Source organism: Lissotriton vulgaris, chromosome 7 (assembly GCF_964263255.1).
Source record: "Lissotriton vulgaris chromosome 7, aLisVul1.2, whole genome shotgun sequence".
In the NCBI taxonomy this organism is placed as follows: Eukaryota; Metazoa; Chordata; class Amphibia; order Caudata; family Salamandridae; genus Lissotriton; species Lissotriton vulgaris.
The window spans coordinates 1372364230-1372383575 of NC_141695.1; the positions used below are offsets into that span (position 1 = coordinate 1372364230).

At 44.3% G+C, this 19346-nt stretch overlaps 1 protein-coding gene across 2 annotated transcripts in view; it reads right to left on the reverse strand.

Annotated features, from left to right (window-relative positions):
- LOC147703735 (programmed cell death 1 ligand 1-like) overlaps nucleotides 1–16979 on the reverse strand; it is a 286137-nt gene extending 269158 nt beyond the window's left edge. The window contains exon 1 of one of the 2 annotated variants that reach the window (XM_086932071.1): nucleotides 16796–16979. The gene's annotated coding sequence lies outside the window, so the exon portion shown is untranslated. The remainder of the gene's footprint in view (nucleotides 1–16795) is intronic. The other variant, XM_086932072.1, reaches the window with a different exon arrangement.
- Between the last annotated feature and the right edge of the window lie 2367 nt (nucleotides 16980–19346).

Consider the following 19346-nt stretch of genomic DNA (forward strand, 5'->3'; position numbering starts at 1 on the left):
TTTGCAGACTGGAGCGGGCTGGGAGGAGCGGTAAAATGGAGGATAGCGGGGAGGAGCGGGGAGGAGCGGTGAACAGCGGTGACTGGAGCGGGCTGTGGTACGTCAAACGGAGGTGCGGTAAATGTTGGGCGAGGACCGGTAAAGTTTGTCAGACTGTAAGCCTCATTGCCTTTGCAGACTGAAGCGGGCTGGGAGGAGCGGTAAACTGGAGCGGTGGACATGATAGCGGGGAAAAGAGGTGAACAGCGGTGGCTGGAGCGGGCTGTAGCCTCATTGCCACCGGACGCCCGCGGTGGGCTGAGGAGGTGCTTAGGGGCCCTTGGATTGTGGAGCGCGGGGAGGAAAGTTTAACTTTGGAGCGCAGGGAGGAGCGCTACGCTGTAAGCCTGATTGCCCCCGGACAACATCGGGGCGGGCTGCTAGTATATATATATATATTTTAAAATTATCGATATTTGAAAGAAAACAATAATATTGCGGTCTATATTTTTGTGTTCAATATTTTGGACATCTATATTTTTGATGCATTGTCGATAATATTTGAATCGATATAAATGTGTTTGATAACACTGTTATCGATAATTTTGATGTACGATATTTTGGGTCGCTATTAATGTATTTTTTTAATTAAGTATTGAGTATCGATATTAGTGTTATTGATATTTGAGTGGCGATAAAAATGTACTTTGATATTATGGGCCCCATTAGGATGGCGGGCGGATCGCCCCCGCCAGGCCGGCAGTAGTCACCGCCGGCTTGGCGGGGGTGATCCGCCCGCCATCCGTGCCGGAATGACCCCCCCGCCATATTATTATGGCTGGGGGGTCCACGGCAGACGGAAAGACCGTCCGCCACTTTACCACCCCGAACTTACGACCGGGCGGAAAAGGGTTCTATATGGTGGCGGTGTCTATCAGACACCACCAGCCATATTAGAATGGGCATTTTCCAAGGCCTTTTCGTGGCAGCATTGCCGCCATGGAAAGGCATGTGGAGTCTGCTTTGGGGGCCCGTTGCGGGCACCCAAGGACTCCGGGGGGGCTGCACATGGGGTACCTATGGTACCCCCCAGCAGTTCCATGCACAACATGGCAAGCACCGCGCGGTGCTTGCCATGTTGTGCATGGAAGTGCACAGCAGGCCTTCCTGGCATTGGGGTGGGCGGTGCTGAGTGCACCGCCCGCTAAAATGTCAGGAATGCTGGATATGCCTGCCATTGTGGCGGGCACATCCTATTTGCAGGCACAGGACCCCCGCCCTTATGGCGGGTGGTCACTATATAGGAAGGAATGGCGGGCGGAGAAAATCCCCCCGTCATCCTAATGGGCCCCTATGTGTCTCGATAGTTTGTCCGTGATTTCTCCTGAATGTTGAAGGGGGGCAGGCAGTAGTCTGGATGAAGTCAATAGACAGGTGTCCAGCACCCTTCCCAGAGGTAGGCTATATGTTTACAAAGACAAGACCTTTCTGCAAGTACTGGATCAATGCAAATGAGATTTGAATCTTTCCTCTTGCTGGCTGTCTTCCCATGTAACAACTGACTAAAAAGGAGCTGTCCTACGATCCAAATTCCCTTTGTATGGCAAGAATAATTTGCTGACTTACATCAGCATGCACATTCAGCGGATTTATGTTTAAAGAGACAGGACAGAAACAATGCTTGCAAATTGTGCACCAACTATTTATGACCTGCCTCTGTTTTTGCATAGTGACTAGTGTACTAATAGGGTGTGTTGCTAAATTTCCAGTTGCAGAGGTCACAAATTGGCCTGCCTAATGAATATGAATTTAACAGGTAGCTATTTGAGGCCCTTTGTGATTGGCCACAACCACACAGATGGCAGCCTGCAAGGAACAGGAGACCAGCATCCCTTTGTTTCATTCCCAAACAGTACATTTTCTTTTTAAGTGCTTAAAGGAGCAAATGCACGTATTAATAAAACAATGGGATTTCTGAAATCTTCGAAACTGCCAACAGCACTCCCTAAGGGCAAGGTGTTTTGGGGGAACATTCCTCCTTCCAATTCACTTATAATCTCCTTTGAGATGTTGGTAACTGATCAATGGTTGCAATTACTGTCAGAAACCATTTTAATATACAATATTGAATTGCTATTAGGAAAGAATGCCCCTTCCTATTTGCAACACAGTATCGGTCCATAAATCCTATTTGTGAGTTAGAAATAGTTTTCTGATAAGTTTCATACATACCAAAAAGCTATACTGCAGTTAAAAAAAAAATGTGTTTTGGGACACGCAGTCTTTACAAACACAAAATTCCTTTGAACATCAGGTCCTGTCTCTTCGACACGTGTTATATTCAGGTTATGGTCAGTATCGCCTTTTCTCTTCTTGTAACCTGCTATGAGGACACTCCCTATTACATGTGTTGCTACTCTGTAGCATTTATTTATAGCCTTGAAGGACTATTTTCGTAAATGTCTTTCTCCTGCCTGCTGGTAGGACAGGCTTTCCCTCAGATTTTTTCTATTATTTAAGCAGCTTGTTAATTGCGAGCGCCGAAACAGCTGCATGCTTTTTTTTCTGTTTATTAACTTTTGTTTAAAATGGCGGCACCCGCACTTTAGCTTTAAGCATCTTAAGCTAAAGCGCGGTGCCATGATTGCTTCAAAAGTAAAGTAAGACACTTTTTTAAAAAAAAATTCTATTTCATTACTTTTGAAGCAATCGCGGCACCGTCACCTTAGCTGAAGATTTCCAAAGATGAAGCAGAGGTACAGCCTTTGTAACAGAAGTAAACAAAAATAAAAAGAATTGCTTGCGGATGCCATTTTTTTTCTGTTTGTTTACTTTAGCAATTGCGGCATGTGCACTTTATCTTTAAAAATCTGAAGACAAAGCGCAGGTGCTGCGATTGCTTCAAAAGTAAAGAAATAGTAAAAAATTCAAATTTTCTATTGCTTTACTTTTGAAGCAATCGCTGCCCGTGCTTTAGCTTCAGTTGTTTAAAGCTAAAGTGCAGGTGCCGCAATCCATTTAGAAAGCAATAGCTCTCACATTAGGAAAGGTTTGAGCTAATGGCATTGTATTACTATTAGCAACACCAATAGCTCAAACTTTGTGTAATTGCATTGCAAATGCTTGTTTCTTCTGGTGTAGTGTTCACTCAGAATGGTGTATCTGAACAAAGTGAGAGAGACGAACTATATTTGTAGCAAACACAAGGAGATGATGGACAGAGTGCTGACACTTTTCAGACACTCACCCCCAGTCACAGATCTGGGTTGAATCCATCATCATTCTTTAGCTCACTTCGCCACCCCAGTGTGGACCCAGCCACATGCAAATCAGTCTTGACCCTGTGCCTTATGAGAACAGTCCAGCCCAAACTGCCAGGCCAGGTCCTCCCTCCGCCGGAAACAAGCATCCTGTGGCATCCTGTGACCGGTTTCAGGGTAATGCCCCTCCTCTGCCAAGCTAGCTTGAATCCAGTGAAAGTGAGCAAGGGACCCATGTCTTGGCATACCCTGCCAACTTAGGGCGAACAAAGCAAAACAAGGAGATGATGGACAGAGTGCTGAAACTTTCCAGACACTCACTCCCAGCCACAGATCTGGGATGAATCCAGCATCATTCTTTAGCTCACTTCACCACCCTAGTTTGGACCCAGCCATTTGCAAATCAGTCTTGACCCAGTGCCTCATGGGAAGCATTCAGCCCAAACTGCCACACCAGGTCCTCCCTGAACAGGAAACAAGCATCCTGGGACTGGTTTACGGCTAACACCCCTCATCAGCCAGGCTAGCTTGAATCCAGTGGCAAAGGGAGCAAGGGACCCACGTCTGGGCATACCCTAGCAACTTAAGGCGAACAAAGCAAACACAAGGAGATGATGGGAGGAGTGCTGAAATTTTTCAGACACTCAGCCCCAGTCACAGATAGGGGTTGAATCCATCATCAATCTTTAGCTCACTTCGCCATCCAAGTTTGGACCCAGCTTTATGCAAATCAGTCTTGACCCTGTGCCTCACGGGAACAGTCCAGCCCCAACTCCCAGGTCAGGTCCTCCCTGGACCGGAAACAAGCATCCAATATTTGTAGCAACGGAGCTTATATTTGGCTACTGTAAGAATGGTCAGGTTCCTATATTTGATGCAACAGAGCTTGCATGGGACCACCAAAACCATGGTCAGGTTCCAACTTTTCTCTTTAGCACCAGTTTGTTGACTCACATCCACACCTCCTTCTACTTTACGATGGAGAAAGGAATGTGCATTTCAGTGACCGCGCAATTATTTTCCAACATGTTTCCAACTACAGCATGGCCCTATCTACCAACGAAAATGGAAAGGTTGTGAGACTGCTGGTAGATGGAGACTAAGGGCCTGATTCAGAGTTAGGTAGATGGTTTACTCAGTCACGTGCATAACGGATACTGCATCTGCCATATTACAAGTGCATTAAATCAAATGGCAAATACAATGTGGAGAACAGGATATCCATCAGGTTTGTGACGGAGTAACCCTTCTGACGAACTCTAAAACAGGCCCGTATTCTCCTGAGAGTGGTCTTGAAAGTGTAACTACTCACATGGTTGTTCAGGGAATTGTTATGCTGCTGAACAGAATGGATCCTTAGTTTGGCTGCACAGAGCCCTGTCAGTGCCACTACAGCAGTGAGTGAATCCTGGGGTCTCATTCCAGATAACTCCACGGAGTTCACAAACAATTGAGTGACATACAAAATAGCGTTAAAGACTCGCACACTGTTTATGGTTAATTTGACTGGGTGAACATCTGGTCTTGATGGAAATGTGTATTTGGAGATAGGGACATGACCATTTTCAAAGTTAGTCGCATCACTAAATGGTCAATTGTTCTGTGATGTACAGTTTTCTAAAATAAATACATTTACAGACTCAACCAAAACTTGATAACAAATTTTTCTTTCACACTGCTCCTTCTCGCACAGATGGTGTTCGAGGCTGTACTGTCACATAATCAACTGATGTGTGCATTCACACTTGCATTAATGAGACACAAAACTACTTTGAACAATATAAAGGTTCACATGGCTGAACTTATCTTGATCGGTGTAGCAATGTATGAGAATTTGCATTCTGTGGAGTTATAGAAACTAAGCTTAATTAATAGATACAAATCTCTTTCCACAACTATTTGTAGATGCCAATGCTTGCTCATAAGCTCATCACACCTGATGAAGTAGAGCTCACTATTAAATATTTTCGTACCATCACAATTTTGTGTGCTAGATCCCATAAGATGTTTAAAAAATAATTGGCTGGTGCCTGGGTATGCGGTTTATTAATTTCAGGAGTGGGTTGAAATCTCTTCTGCTAAAAGCTGTAATATCTTTAATAAAACTTGTCATGAACCTGTTTGGTCAAGCTTCCTATTGCCTGCAACTCAATTTAACGACAATTGAAGATATTTCCAAGAACGAGGAAAACATATTGGACCCTATTCTGCCCAAATTAATAAACCTACATTAAGAAGCTTTGTGTGCAATATCAAAGCACATCATAAAATCAGCAGGGTTATACACCCGATTAATAATGGTAAATAAGTTAATATGCCCACATACACAATAATGACCTCTGTTTTCATTTGAAATCATTCCTGCTGGGAGTTTGAAGTCAGAGTAATCAACCTCAGGTATTGGTAGAAAAGATTGAAATGGAAACGAGGTTTTGAAGAATTGTGTGCCCTTTTGATTGGAGCTCGTGCCTGCATTTTAAATCGCCACCCTGGGGTCTGGTGCCCAAGAAAGTTTGGGGTCAGTATCTTGGCAAGGTATTGTGAAGGTGAACCATGGACCACTTTGAATACAATGGTCGACAGATTTTAGAGAGCCCACATCTTTTCTAAGAGCAAGAGGGAGCGGTGGGTGCATCATTTACCTCATCCCTGAAGGCAATTTTATGATTAATAATCTAGATGGGGCGACGCATGCTGAATACCTCACTTGGCAAAAAGCGAAAATTTGGTCTGGCCTTCTGGGTCTTACCAGTCCTCTTCTGGATTTTGCTGCCTAAGAGTAACTGTGATCTTTTGCATTGCTATTTTTAACTTGTTTTGAACTTTTATGATTTATGTTTTAATTGGTTCGAATAAAGTAAATTGATGATGCGGTGCTAAAGCTGTCACAAAACGTTTTGAAAGCGGGATAGCCATAAAAGGAGCCGAGACTCTGTTGAGATTGATGCAACAGTTTATCATTACTGAATAAAAAGGAAATGATTGTTGCTCTACAGTGTCTGGACTACAACATTTTCCCCAATTGACTTCACTAGTCTTTACCATCAGATCAAACTGGCTGATAAGTCGGAACACTGTACTGAGTTTAATACAAGCAGGAGGTCTTTTAAAAAAGTATATTTTTTAGTAGTAGTATGCAGATCAAGATCAATGCACACACAACATATTTATAAACATCTATGCAATATACTGTTGTCCGGTCATAAGAGCAGCTTGGTGCGGTTTCCAGATCATAGAGCAAATCCCTATGGAGGTGCATTTCAGGAGGTAATCTTGTAATCCTGGCTCCATTGTGAGTGCAACATTCTAGGGACCCTTTATTCCCCACCACCAAAATGGTCCATTTGCGGTTGCATCCTGTGGTCACATTACTACTTTTTAGATTTACTTATTTTCTGAAACCAAACAAAACGTACAACCTTATTGTTGCTATTTGACAGCATCTGGCGGTATAGGCGTTCTCCCACAGGTTGTACTAGTATGTCTTTCTTTTATATTTAGGCAAGGGTTTTTTACGTGATGCAAAGTCCGGATCTTAGTTCTCCATTGGGGTATGCCTTAGCCGGGGTGAGGAGGGGGGTGTGCATGTTGGGGCCCACACCTAAGACGGACCAACAGTGGGGTCCTCGCTCATCTGCAGACGCAAGAGGTCTTATCAATAGAAAAGGATGCTGTTTGGGTTGGCCAGTGCAGCGTCTGTATTTCAAAGGTGATGATTTGAGTCTTGGAGGGGTTGAAAGGTGCAAAAGCATTCCATGCGGACAATTTGCTTTTTAGTCAAGATAATAAGGAACAGGTCATTAATCTAAGGCAAGTACTGGCAGCATTACTGTAGGTGGGCTTAGCTATCGAAGTGACCTGAATGCAAGAACTCTTAGAGATGATGTGGAATATCTACAGAACAAAATGTCTAAGTGTGGGATTTAGCCCCAAGAGGACCATGTAAAAGTACAAATGACAAAAAAATTATTAGTGGTACTTACAGGATTTGACACAAGGTTCATTGCAAAGTATGCATCACAGTTTGAACGCCGGTTAAAGATACAAATGTATAGTGTGTTGGGGACAGGAACAAAACAATTGTTTTGAAATGATTAAAAATGAAGTTGTTTTGCAACATGTTTGAAACCCTTCCTTGTGGGGATAAGAATTATGTCAATGGTGGATACTAGTGGCTAGCCAGGGAGCAGTTTTGATGCGGAAATTTACAGATGATGAAAGGATATAGTTGTATGGGTCTCAATCTCTTAGGCCAAAATTTTATTGACAGGCATGTACCTGGGCAACTGAGCATTTCTGCACATATCTGTAGGCCTTTTGCTACACTATTGCACACCTGATGGGAAGTCTGAATGAACAATCAGATGAATTACCTAGGAAAACGTTAGTGATAAAAGAGTCTGAGGAAGAGGTGGGTGAATATGAGTGTGAGGGAGCGGTTACATATGAAGAAGCTGTAAAAGAATAGGAAAACGTGGTTTTGACAGAAAGTAAGAGATTTTAGGAATTGAAGGACAAACTACTAAGAGGTGTGAAGTTTAATGGTTAAAGGTGGCCAGAAAGAAGTTGTTAGACATGGCATCTTCGGTGTGATTTCCCCTGACTTTTTGCTTCTACTTCCTGTATTTTTTATGCTGTGCTGGATTTCGTTTTTACTGGTTTGAATGCTTTGGGCACTTTGCCACTGCTGATAAATGTCAAAGTGCAAGTGCTCGCTGATTGGCATATTTGATTTATTGGTGAGTCCCTAGTGACGTGCACTGAAGTGTGCCAGGGCCTGTAAATCGAATGCTACTATTGGGCCTGCAGCACTGACTGTGCCACTCACATGAGTTGCCCTGAAAAGGTATCTCAGACCTGCCACTGCAGTGTCTGTTCAGAGTGTGTTAACTGCCATGTCGACAAGGTAAGTGTACCCATTTGCCAGTCCCTAACCTTCCCTTTTCTAACATATAAAGCACCCCTATGGTAGGCCCAAGGTACCCCCTGGGCAGGGTGCAGTGTATGTGAAAGGTAGGACATGTACTGGGGTGTGTGACATGTGCTAGTAATGAAATCCCGCAAATTTCGTGTTTCACTATTGAAAGATTATCCTGCCACGTAGGATAGAATGGGAAATGCTCTGTAACATCTTATAAGTATAACTTCCCATTGGGACAAGATAGAGAAATAAAGTTTAGGCTCTCTGAACTCAGAATTTGATAACATCTTTTTAGTAAAGATGGTTTTTAAATGATGTGTATGAAAATGGCACTTTTAGAAAGTATGCATTTAATTGTCTAGCCATTCTGTGTGCCTTTGCCTGTTTGTGTATTGACTGTCTGGTTTTGGAGTGACAGGGACTGGGGATGTGCATTCACTGTAGACAGACACTGGGGGAGTTGAGGTGTACCTTACCTTTCCTAAATGACTCAGAGCTGAGCTGAATAGACCCTCGCTGAATTTAGAGAAGTGAGAGGAGATTTCCTTGCACCTGTATAGGGCCTGTTTCCTTTGCACAATGCTGTCTCCATCTCCTGCGGTCATGCTGCACCAGTGAGGACAGAACTGGTTTGGACTGGGCTCAGAGATCCTTGCACAAAGAGAACAAAGACATTTTGGGGTATAAGTATTAGACCTAAAACACCTGAACTTTAGACTAATTCTGGAATCAAGAGGAACCTTTGCCAAGGAGAAGAGCTGGAGAAAATAGAGGAGAAGTACTGCCCCTTTGCTGTGTGCTGTCTGGGGTTGGCCTGCAGCAACTGTTTTTGTTAAGTAAAGGACAAGCACTTTAATGTGTGCTGTGTCCCCCTGCTTGAAGAAGATCTCCAAGGGCTTGAGTAGAGCTTGCCTGCTGTTCTGAAGTCTCGGGGACACAAAGATTTCATACCCAGCTCCCCTGAACTTCCTTGCTGGGAGTTCCTACTTGCCAAGAGGTGCCTGTCCCTGTGTTGGGCTTCTAAAGGTTGTTCCTGCTTGCACTTCTTGCGGCTGTTTTTCTGACGCAGCACCACTGTGTGAGAAGAATATGCATGCATCGCTGTGCCGCTCCTGAAACCGATGCAGCGCCTATCACCGCTGCAAGAACCGAGGCATTGAGGATTCGCGGCTAAAGAAACCGACGCAGCACCACTCAGCGCTGCCGCATCGATCGCTGACGCATCTCGAATTTCCACGCATCGTACCTGTGCGGCAGGTTTTCCTGACGCCTCGCCCGCGGACCGGAACAGTCTCGGAATCAATGTATCACTTCCCCCACAGACCGGATTTGATGCATCACTTCTCCTGCGTACAGCAGAACTGTTGCATCGCCTCCATATGGACTCAGGAACTGACGCATTTCGTTGTTTTCCGACGCTTCCCATCTCTGCGGCTGTTTGGCCTTGTGAATTTTGTCGCAACTACAGGTACTTTGAGAGAAATCACGCATCCATATTTTTCTATGGGATAAGTTGTTTGAAATCTTTTCAAAGTCACAGTCTTATTACATGTATGTTGGATTTTTGTAGTTTTGATCTTGTTGAGTTTAGATAAAGATACTTTCTTTTTCTAAACTGGTGTGGTGTTCATTTGTGGTGTTATCACTGTATTACTGTGTGTTTCAAGTACAAATACTTTACACATTGCCTTTGGGATAAGTATGTCTGCAGGTACCAAGCTACCCATGGAGTGAGCAGGGGTTATCTAAAGTGTGTATCCCCCTTACCTGACTAGAAGTAAGCGTTCCTATTTGGACAAAGGTACCTACCTCTGCCAACTAGAGACCCTCATTTCTAACAAGAGGCAACTTGGTGAGTGCCAATCTTCTGTGAAAGTTAAAGAGGAGTTATTGTGAATAATGATCTTGTGTTGAAAGGAGATAAAGTTAGACCTCTAGAAGGTTTGCAGAAAAACATTTTGGCTTTGTCACATAAAAGGAGGCTAAGGAGTACTATTAGTGGTCTTGTATCAATGCTGTACTGGACTGGTGGAGAAGAGGTTCTGTTACATGTAGCAGAAGTGAAAATGTAGCCAAGTCACGTAGTGTCCCAGAACCGCAGTCGACTTCCCCAATGGTCCTTGGAAGAAATTAGCAAATAGATTTCCTGGGACATTTTTCTGTGTTTCCACAAAAGGAGTTATGGGCTATTGTATTAATTGAAGGCTTTTCCAACATACTATTGTATGTAGTATTACCACAGAGGCTATAATCGGTTTTCTCGAGGATGCCTGCTGTGAGACAGTATTACTAAGAATATTATTTTTGACAATGGAATACAGTTCACACTGACCTAGACACAAGCCTTTCTATTGGGTAGTGGCATCTCCTGTGTAGATATGTACCTCCTGAGTCTAATGGCCGAGCATTAAAGGTTTTTGGCGTATAGCATGACTTAAGAGTCTGTTTCTTGGGAATCATCGTTCGAATTGCAGCGAGTAAGGAAACCAGTCATTAGACTAGTTTCTTCATAAATAGTAGAGACCTAAGAAGTTGGAGAACGAATGTGGTGAAGATGATATGGGAAAAAGAGTGAACATATATATAGTAAGAGGAGATTATGAAGTATATCAACAATCGGAGGGTAATAGTGGCTCAATATAGGCTGTCGTTTGGGTGGGGCAAAGGCTAAGCATTTAGAAATCAGGGTGGGTTAATAAGGGTGCAGCCTGTGTTGGTCCAATCATACGAGAGTGACTGACATTTTCAGGGGATAGAAGAATATGGAATTGTGTCCGTTTGCCGTGTAAGGAGTACAGTTGTGGTGGTTCTTGATGGGTGTGAATCAGAGGGTGTTAACCAGAGGTTGATTATCCAGGAAGAGGAGGGGAATGTATTTTCACACAAAGGGAGGTGGAAGGGTAGATCAAGGTTTGGGTCCTTGGCAGCCAGAGAGGAGAATGTTATGGATCCACTTATGGAACTCAGGTTATCAAAGAAGTTTAAGGGCATTGTGTTAATGTCTTGAGGTAGAGGTTGCAGTTTCTGTTGTTTTCCATGTTAGTTTCTTTTCTTTAAAATTAAGAGGAAATATGTGTGTATGGTTGTTTCCAATGTGGAATGTTAGGGTGGAGTGAGAATAGGCACAGAACCTATTGGGACAGTGGCCTATGTAGAACTTTCTTTTAGGACATACTTATGTGTACATTAAAAAAACCTGAACTCACTGGACGTCACCCTTTTGGTCCTTCTAGCAATCACACTACAACACGCTAATTTTGGAGGACCAGGACTTTGACCCGCAGAACGAGAGAGAAAGGAAGAACAGGAGAAAGATGGAGGAAGAGAAAGAAAGGAAAACTGTAACAAAAGTAGAAAGCAGGAATAAAAAAGAACCTGTGAGATAGAGACAGGAAATGGCATAAAGTGGAAGCAAGACTACACAGCCTTTGCATTTAGTAACCCCAGCTTTGGGCAGCATTGTGGTGGGCGAGTAAGAAAATCTTCGGGCCCCTCCATTTATTTTATTTATTTATTTGATTAGTTTGTTCGGTTACATATTAGGAATGGACTTAGGGAGCTCGACATTTAACGGGAGACACCAGAACTGTCATTGATTATAAGATGAATGTGTCAGGACACTCATCAGATGAGAGAGGAGTGAAGTGCGCCATTGTATCGGCAACCAGGCCACAGTATGGTCCTCAACAAAAGGTCAATGGACCTAGTTCTATACCTGTGATAAGGACAGTGCTCTTGGGAATATATGCTTTTTCTAAAGATATATTGACAATAATGACTTGACTGTGATTATAAGGTTGTAACAAATACGCTATCTAGTTAACTCCTTGTAAAGATGAAGATTGTGTTTTATTCTAGACCCTATCCTTCTTTACATGCTTGACTGCCGGGGCCTTTGCTGGGCATTGGCAGCTGCCCAGGGTCTCTCACTCAGCCCATCAACATGGGGCCCTGCGCCAGTGTTCCCATGGTGCAGCACTGCGAGGCCCAGTTAAGGGACACCTCTCTTTCCGGCAGTGGCGTAGGTAGGGGTGAGGCGATCTGCCCCGGGTGGCACTCTTTTTGGGGTTGGCGGAGGTGAGCAAATCAGGTCTGTTGACAATATTATCCCTTTGCAAACAAGTTGGCTGTCAGCTGCCAGCCCCACCTCCCCCTAACCCCAGAAAAAGTCAGCCGTTGGCCACTAACCCCCGCTCTTGGCTGCACTGGGCGGCAAACTTAGGCCCCCCCCCCCCCAAGTGGCAGTAGGTCCAGCCTCTTGGGCCTTGCAGGCATGCGAGGTGCAAGAAATAGGGGGAAGAGCCCACCTACCCTGGGCCTTGCAAAACTGGATCATGGCTGTGAGACCAGGGAAAGGTCCCTTCGCCCTAAACCTCACAAACACACATTATAGCTTTGAGGCTTGTCAGTATTTGGCTGGTGTGGCTTGTAATTGGGAAACCTGTCCCGCAGCCCATTCAAAGGCACTACATGACACACATGCTACTGACTTAAAGGAACTACATGACGCCCAGTGTCCAGTATTTTAGTGCCTCGAGACCCCCCCCCCCACCCCCGCACTGTTAACCCTTTCAGAAGGCAAGCAACTCTCTTTCGGTCCTAATGAGCTGTGAAAGAGATGCTTGCTAGTTGCAGGCAGGCATAGTGGCACAGGATTTGTGCTGTACTATGCAGGTTGAGGAGCACCTTCGGTTACTAAGATGCAGACAGTCTTGAATGAGTGAATAAAAGCCATTTTTTGTTTTGAGGTTTTATATGGCAAGAACTTGACTCAAAGGAATTGGAGCACTTCACTTGAGCATTGGGGAGATAAAGTGATTTGCCCATAATCACAGGATGTTGAGCTGACACCGAGACTCGAACCTGGTTTCCCTCTTCCAAAGTCAGCAGCTGTCTCCATAACGTCACATCAGCTTCCCCTCCTCTAACCATGAACAGGACCTGCCTGTGGAGTACGCCTTTGGGGTCTGTTTCGTGCATTCTTACAAAGTGCTGCCACATTGTCAGATCTGTGGACTAACCACAGGGAAAGTATTATTTTCCCAGAATCAAACAGTTAGATTAGCAGATGTAGTACTACAGTGCTCTGCTACTTGATGCTAAGGTTTTTCTTTTTTTCTTTTTTTTTGTCCTCATTTGCCACCTAGGTTTCTGGTGAAAGCAGAGGTAGAAAAGCGACATGCTGTCTCAGTTTATAAAAACTGGCAGGGATAAGACGACGTGGACTGCCAACATCCCACAACAATAACGCTTCCTCCAAAGACAAACATCAGGAATCCCTAAAGGAGAACAAGACGAAACCAGGTGGAAATTACAGCCAATATAGACCGGACTGACAACCAGACATCGGCACCACACAAGGTTTGGACCATAGTAGCATAATCATCGGACCCGGGAAAGAAAAAAAACCCCGGTCGATTCAATGATGCTAAGGTTATATATTTACCAATGTCCTGTATTTAGGTGACTATACAACGGGGCTGGGCAACTCTCTCAGGTAACAGTCCATTAACAATGCACTGACCAGCTACCTTTCTTATCACTCCTTGACATTATGCTTGTCATTGACCCTGTACAGTGCTCCGCTGATTTTTGACTAGGTGTTCACTATAGAAATACCACATACACACAACTCACTGACTACCCTGCCTTCTTGGATGAAAAGCTCTCCATCTCTGTGGCTCTCCACATGCCTGCAGCAAGAACAACTTCAGACAGAAGAAGAGATAAAAACTGAAAGAACAAGCAACAGGCCTTTCCGAACTATGCACCAGGGATCTGGAGCTATGTCGCCATATCCACCTGGACATCCAGACCCCAGCTCGAATGTAGCAAACAACTGAATACTCAAAAAAACGAAATCATGATGCAGTCACAGTCAACAAACTATCTACTTCTACTATTATGAGCCGACTGTCTCTTTGACCCTTTACAGCGCTTAGTAGCCTTTCCGCTAGGTTTGCCCCCGCATGAGTAGCCCATATATATATACATACATACCTAATGAACTAATCAGGAAACAAATTGTTAGTATTTGATTAAACATATACATTGTGGAGAAACCTAGGCTAGACTGTTCTATCCAGTGTGACTCATATACTGTATTTTCACGTATTAAAAATGTAACATATATGTACTTACTTTATTAGCGTTCATATTTCTTTTTTTTTTTACTGATAACCGCACTAAGAATGCTGTTTCTTGCAAATTTGCTTCACCAACAGTCAATTGATGGCACTTCCCGTGATGTCATTTCAAGTTGTATGTGAATTTGATTGGCCCCACAGATTCACTCTCTACCCAGGGTCCCAAAACAGGCCCTGTTAGCTGCTGGGGGCAAAGGAATAGTGCAGGCCCTTAAGACCATGCAGCACGGAAGGGAGGAGGAGGGCTCATGGGTGTCCTAAGTCAGCCCAAGACAAATTAATCTGTGAGATATGGGAGAATTTGGGGTGCGTCTTCACATTCTGCAGGGGGTCTACCATTTTGTTCCATGCCACTGGGTGGGAGTGTCCGTTTAGCAGAACACCCAGTCCGAGAGGTTGGTAGGAGAACTTGAGAAAGACTGGACTGGTCATATGGGGCATCGGGCATTTCCCCAGGAGGCTGGAAGGGCGGGAGCTTCTTTTGTTACTGGGGGCCGGTTTTGTAGCGGTGCAGCAGTTTTAAAAGGACTGCAGAGTTCCTTGTATAGCCAACAGTTTTCAGGCAACAAAAGTTTCAAGATAACTCTGGTGATTAACGTACCTGCTGGAGAAAGATCGGAGTTTTGTCTAGTGGCAGTTTTGACTCATCTAAGGTAGCGCAGAGGTTTGATATGCAGGCAGCAAAAAAAAGGGTACTATGCCAGCCACAGAATAGGATTTAATGTGCATAGCTCAGTGGGTTATTGCTTTTGTCAGAGAGATCCTTCTGTTAAAGCGCACTTCATAAGTTACAATCGTAATCTAGGTTAGAAAGTTATTTTTCTTTGTCCCAGTCTTCCATTATCCTTATTTTGCTAAAAATGGGTTGTTTGGGTAGAAATAACTTCTTCTTAGTGAAGTCAACCCTGAGCACTGTGTTACGTTCTGAAACTCAAATGTGTGCTTCTCCAGGACAAGTACTCCTTAAAAATGCCCGACATGTGAATCCTATACCTTGTAGTCCCCGTTGTCTAATGTAACATTTTTTTATACATTAAATTACACAGGTATGATTCATTGCCTCTGTAAGTGATTGTGATGTAAAATGCTCCGACAATCTATACTTGTATGGGAGGGGCTATTAAACAAATGAAATACATGAGAGGGGATATGGAGAGATGTGAGTCACTGTTGGGGGGTGATAGTGAGGGAATCAATCATTGAAAAGCCCCAATAAAGATTGCCGTATCCTGGTTCAGTGTAAAATCAGAATTTACTATGTTTTAAAAATAAATACAATTTAATATATAACAAAAAATGTGTTGTAGAATGCACCATTTTTGTGCACATTTTCTTAGGGGAGAACTCCCCCCAAGCTCCCTTGCAGTGGTCAGGCTCGCTCGATGGTCTGCCAAAAATTGCCAGGGCTGTTTTGGGTTCCAAGTCCAGGCTATAGCAGTCCTTAAATTTGTATTTGAATGAACTGTCGGTTCTAAAACTCTGTTGGAAGTTGCTCGGATGGGAATCACATAAAAGAAAATCTGTCCAGCGGAAGGGAGGTGCCGGCTTTTAGAAAAAGGCTACTGCGCACCCCTTCTCTCAGGGAAGGTCTGGTTTGCTTCGCAAATGTGTTTCTGTAGCAAGCCCATTTCCAGTAAAACTAGTTTGAAGCTCATACCAAGAATGCCATACATAAAACACAAAGCTCGGATTACATCTGTGTTTAAAAGCACTTGTCACTTCATGTAAATGAGGTTTTCTCGACCCTGTCTACACCAATCCCAGCTTCAAGCAACGCCCAAGAGGGCCAGGTCACCACACTGCTTAATACTTGCGCACACATGGCAGAAGTTTAGAAGAGGAAAGTGGAGATTTAAAAAAAAAAATCGGGACAATGTATTGCTTCTATTGAAGCAGAGGCAATTTGAGGCGGGAGACAGACAAAAGAAAACCACTCTGTCTTTAAAAAAGGCGAGTCTCCCACCTCAAGCAGGTCTTTTGACGCGTGCTTGCGCCTCACACTGTCCACCAGAGCTAGCTTTCGTCACACTGCCCAATGCTGTACCTCACACTGCCCACCAGACCAACTTCTAATGCTGCCCTTCAGTGAGAGTACGTCACGCTGCTCACTGCACCTCACACTGCTGACTAGTAGCCCATCTACCTGCCCCCAGTGCCTGCCAATAACCCACTCCCCACTTGTCAGCAACGTCATCCACCAGTCAGTGCCTCTCACTGCCCACCAGTGTCGGTCTCTTCCACTGTCCATCGATGGCACCCATTCACACAGCCCTCTAGTGCCTGGTTCTCCCCCTACCAACCAGTGCACATCAAACCAGTTCAAGCTGAAAATTCAAACTCCGTGCCCATGCAGTTCCTGGACTCTCTACTGTCGCTGTTAATGGGCCAGCAGGCCATGTGTTGTGATTTGTGAGGGGAAAGCACGTAATAACTAAAAGACAGTTAAGAGTAACAACAACTGATAACCCAGCAGCCTTTCACAGACCTACCTGAATGTTGCTCCCAGATGTTTCCAGGTGCGAATGTTAGACAGTACCCTTGGCAGTCTCTTGAGGGCGACTTAGGGTGTGTGAACAGCGTCTCCCGAATTCGAAAGAAGTTTTCTCTGCCTGTCTCACCCTCTTGCAGTCGCAGCGGTTGCCTGAAGCCCCAGGCTCAATCTATGAAGTGAACAATCAGGAAGTAGGCGGCCCCTCCCAGCCTGCACCACCACGAAAGGGCAGCGTTCTGCCTGTGTAGGCCATTTCGTTGCGTTAGGAAACGTGCGCTGGTGTCTGTTCTTTGTGTGATGAAAAGTACAACACAGATCAGATGCCTGTGATGTGGATAGATGCGTGCTTATTTTGCGCCAGTGCTTGCAGGCGGTGGACAGAGGTACTCGAATGTTTTTTAACTGAAACTTTTTTTTTAATTATCTGACTGACACAAAGCAAGAGAAAGTGGAAAAAAAGGGACAATTAAAAATCACGAGACGGATAGGAACTAGTGAAAAAGGAGGAAAGCAGTGACGAAAACGAACTTGCAAGGCAGGTAAAGAAACGATACGATGGCAGAGAAAGGCATGTGAAGCATCATGCCCAGAAGCATGCAATGGAATGTGTCACACACGGAGCTCTGGATTGAACGTCTTTATTCCTCAGCATACAATCAATTCTGCATTCTCATTACGTCATAACCGTTAATAACCACACCTTAACACCTCCCAGTAAGCTGTGTAATTCCTTGTTGAGTTACCCCCAGAACTGCAAAGGTCCTAGAGCCCATATTAATATGACACTACATCTACCCCCTTGTTATATAAAAAGTACAAACAATAATCACGTCATATTTCTTCATTAAGGCATCGAGGAGCTTGCCCGAGTCGGCCAGATTGAGTGGTATGAGATGCTCCCTGACTGTGCATCAATGGCACAGGTTCTGATGCTTGATCTGGAATGGGGTCGCCTCATTCATGCTTTCAGGAGCTGACGACCTTTGAAGTAAGGCCTTAAAGTCTGATTAATCCTGTGTGATGGACTTTCCGAGACGATGTGCCATCACCATATGCCCTTTGCACGTCATAACCCTCAGAGGCAACAAATGGAGGGTCTGTTTGTCACTTTTGTTTCTGTTTGTCCAGGACCCAGTGACCTTCATCGAAGGCTCCTCCCTGAACTCATTGATGTCAATCAGCATATGTTCTCATCTGACACTTCTGAGAAGGGTCCATGAGACAAAACGTATCAGCATTCAAGGATCAGTCTACTGTCCACAATGGCAGTTTGGTTCCGATGGCTCTCCCGATTAGCAAGGTAGCAGGATTCTCACCAGTTGTGCAGTGAGGAGTTGAATGGTAGGCATGGAGGGCTTGACACAGGGTCTGGTTCAACTTGATTCCCTCTATAGATGCATATTGAATTATCCGTTTGAGGGTACTCATGAATCATTCCACAACACAATTAGTTTGGGGCCATAGAGGTGTGCTCTTTTGATGCTTGACATTTAGTCTGCCCAGAAGTTCCTTGAATTCTTTGCTTTTGAACAGCGGCAATTGTCAGATTTGAGAATGACGGGAATACCCCATACTGCAAAGATGTAATCCAGCCACGCGATGACCTTGCCATGGGTAGTTGACGGTAACACCTCTACTAAAGGAATATTGGAATGTTCGTCAACGGATACCATGAGATGATGTCCATTTTCTAAAGGTACAAAAAAATCAATTGCAATTCTTTCCCACAAATGTGAAAGAAGGTCAGACATTGTCAATGGGTGCTGTGTCACTTTGGGAAAAAGGCAGTTACAAAGATGGCGCTCCTTTAATTTCCTCTCCACTCGCTCATCTAGGTGCGGGAACCACACTCAGTCTAATAGGGCTCTTCTGGTGGCTACAATGCCAAAATTTACTTCATGAGTGAGTTCTATGACTTGCTGTCTTAAGCTCTTGGGAAAGTCAATACAACATCTTCCTTGGTAATGGACAGTTCATCCTGTACAATAAAAAAATAAAAAATCAACTTTGTCATCAAAAAGCCGAGCATGCTTCTTCCACAATTTAGTTGAAATTATGTCCTTGAGGATAAAAATGTTTTTATCAGCAATGATCTGGTCAATGGACAGGAATGCTGGCTTGCTGGGCCTCATAATGAAGTTGGTGTACTCCTCAGCTGTTTTGCATGTTGAACTGCCACTGTAATGGTAGCCGTAAAAAGTAATCAGCAGGGTTCTGATCTCTACCCAGCTTGTGTACAATAGCATAGTCATATACTTGAGGCTGCAACCCTAACCTCACAATGCGAGGGGACATCTTGACTTTCGGGGTTCAAAAAATAGTAAACAGCGCTTGGTCATCTGTAATGATAGGGAAATGTTTCCACATGAAAATGCTCGCAGCCCCACACTACAGCCAGACTCTCCTTCTTGATCTGAAATAGGCACATTCTGTGTCAGACAGGCTTCGACTGGCATTGGCCACAATGTGTCTCTGAGCAGTTGGAGTACCATTTTGTTGATCAAGGATTGCCCCCAGCCCCACTGGGATCAAAATAGGCCATATCAGTT